The following is a 3,191-nucleotide window of genomic DNA, read 5'->3' on the forward strand; positions in this document are numbered from 1 at the left end:
CATTATTTACAAACGTAATAACACCACTCATAGCAGGAACTCTACTAGTAGGCCTAGGGCAATAGCAATAGGACAAGGAGTAACACCTTGTAGATTCAGACTAGATATAAGGATAAATTTTTTTATGATGAGGGAAACACTGGAACAGGTTGCCCAGAGAGGTAGTAGATGTCCCATCCCTGAAAACATCCAAGGCCAGGTTGGATGGGGCTCTGAGCAACTTGGTCTAGTTGAAGATGTCCCTTCTCATTGCAGAGGGTTGGACTAGAGGACCTGTAAAGGTCCTTTCCAACCCAAACCATTCTACAGCTCTATAATTACATATTCCTTAATATTTCATATTACAACCAAATTGAGTTTGTTACCTGGCACCTTACTATACAACTACCTTGTCACTAGACTTTTGGCAGCTGGAGTCTCCCTATCTATGACCAAAGACATGTTTTAAATCTGTCAAAAATCCAACATCCCTCAAACGGCCTGAGCATGTTCATCTTCATTTGTGTATTATACCTGTTGCTGCTTCCTTCAACACCTAGAACCTTGATATGGCAAATTCAACACCAACCTCCCCCCCCCCAAAAAAAGTAAGTATTTACTTTAGTATTCCAGTGTGAAGAGTTTTTTTAATCTCATTAAACTTAGTTTAAGAAAGAAACACAAGCCTGAAGGAAGTTCTTGGAGAAATTCCTTTTTTAAGTATAATTGCCCAGAGTAAAATTTCTCATGAAAATTATCTGCAAAAACTGCTGCCTTTTCTCATGCTAGGACGGTCAAAAACTTCAAAACCACGAAGCATTTAGTTACAAAGGAAAAAAAAGAAGGACACAAAAAAACCCTCCCAGAAATCTTTCTGCATTGTTTGAATTGCTCAGTGTTTTAAAAAAAATATTAGAAAAGAGTACAAGTATTTGCATAATTAAGGCATAAGGGCTAAATAAACCATTAGGATAGGCTCACTGAATACATACACACACAGTAAAAATATAAACACATACATCTTTAGCAGTGAAGCACTAGCAGTTCCTTCCTGTCTCCCACTGCAGTGACAGCAGGTTCTCTGGCATGTCACAGGCACAGAAGGGTTGACCTAGAGGACTAAGACCCTTAAGAAACACAACCCTCCTGAGGCAAAGCTGCACTGTAAAGAAGTGTAAATTCCCAGGATTCTAAAGGATTTGGGGGGGGGGGAAGGTAGAGAAAACCCATGCTGATATCACATGTATTTGGCCAAACAAGAACAAAAGCATTCACTTCCATCACACTACGAAATCCATCAGCAGACCATGCCTCAGCTGAAATGTGCAGCAGCAAGGGGTAAACACATGTACATATCACACACATATGTGCCAGAGGACTAAAGGAAAATGAAGCAGTACTATGAAGACCCTCTGCTTTTGTCTCCAGAATGGACCAGAGGAAGAAGAACAAAGGAGAGTAGTCCCATCTCCACCACCATTTGCAATAGAGGAGACAGGGGACTCCCCTACTACAGAAGTCACAAAGCTTTATCTTTCCATAGCCATGGTGGCTTTGTAGTAATGTCCGAATGGCTGCTCAGATGCACAGGAACTCTCACACCTGTGAGCAAAGCTATGTTTTTGATGGTTATATAAAAGATCACATCCATAGAGTACAACCTTTCAACATCAGCACTTGGAAAAAAAACGCACACTTGTTCCTACAAGTATACATGAACCAGTGTTCACATCACAGAGATTTATGAATAAGTACCAGAATGGACTAAAAGAACAAAAAATAAGCAAGTAATAAGCAAGACTGCTAACAAGACCCCTATCAATACAGCTCATAAGCACTATGAAGGATCTGTGAGTGCAATAGCCAACTAATGGGAAGTGGAAGAAGCAAGCTTGTTGAACTACAGTACAACAAAAGGTACCTCTTTCAGCCCTCAGTAGCAAAGGAAAATGTATAGCGAGTCTTCAGTCACAAATCCTGCAATGCATCGTTGTCCAGATACACATCCCGCCATGTATTTGTACAGAAAAGGTAGTTTAAATATAAATTATTTAAGGTTTTTAAATAATCAGTCTTGTACATATCTCTGTTAATTTATCTAAAAGGAAATAAAAGAGAAACTAGTCTTGTGTAGTTTTTAAAGAAAAAGAAAACTCTATTTATTATATACACTCAAAATGTTTTACTAAATGTATAAGATCCATAACAACCACATCTGCTTAACCTCTAAAGGTCAAGGTCCTGTCCTTTACATCAAGAAAAAAAAAAGTCTAATTATAGTATCTACAGCTATATGGACAAAGGCTGGTTATTAGAAAAGAACTATTATAAACCAAACACAATTACATTGTACAGAAACCATTAGATATTTGATGAGATTTTAATCTTCGAGTTGGTATCATTCTGCAACTTAATCATCTGGAGAACAGAAAATCTGTTAGGAATGCAATTAAACGTACTAGTTCCATTAAAATTGAGCTGATATAGTTAATTGTAGTCCTAAAATAGCTATTTCCTCACACCTTCACTAAGTAATTTTTTTTCATCTACTGAGTAAGAGTCTATTTAAGGAACACTTTTCACTTAAACTGTCTAATAAGATTTGTGAATACTTTTGTTCTGTTGTTTCCCCATACAAGTTGTGCTGCAGTTCGCTGTTCGACCTTGGCTTCCTAATTTGCTCTGAGAAGTACAGCAAGGTCTTTTGTTTCAGTTACTGTTAGTCCATAGCATCTGCATTGCTGAAGCTTTTGGGAAGAAAATCAACAATGTAGCCTCACAGCACACTACAGCAATTATCAACTGAAATGAAACGATGAGCCAATAGCAAAACCCACGTCAGATAGTCATTTTAAACATCAGCACTTCTGACAAACAGATGATTTCCAAACGTCAATTTTAACGAACCCATACATCTTCAAAGTACTTGGAAAGGTTTTGCAGCATTGCCAGCAAATTGGGAATACAGGCCGTTCCTGCCTGGTTCTGAGAGAAACAGAAGGAAAACAACAAAGGTATCCTAACTGTATCAACTTGGCAATAGCTAATCTACAACCGAACCTCGCAGACCATACAGTTTATTGGGGCATTTTAAATTGCTCTGCAAGGAAGGGGTAAAAAACCCTGACTTCGGGGAGCGACAGCGGAGCCGCGGGCTCGGGGCTGACACGGGCGCATCTCCCTGCGCGGATGCCGTTACGTAACCGCGGCCC

This window comes from Manacus vitellinus, unplaced genomic scaffold (assembly GCF_001715985.3).
Source record: "Manacus vitellinus isolate BGI_N305 unplaced genomic scaffold, ASM171598v3 scaffold_20_pilon, whole genome shotgun sequence".
Classification (NCBI taxonomy): domain Eukaryota; kingdom Metazoa; phylum Chordata; class Aves; order Passeriformes; family Pipridae; genus Manacus; species Manacus vitellinus.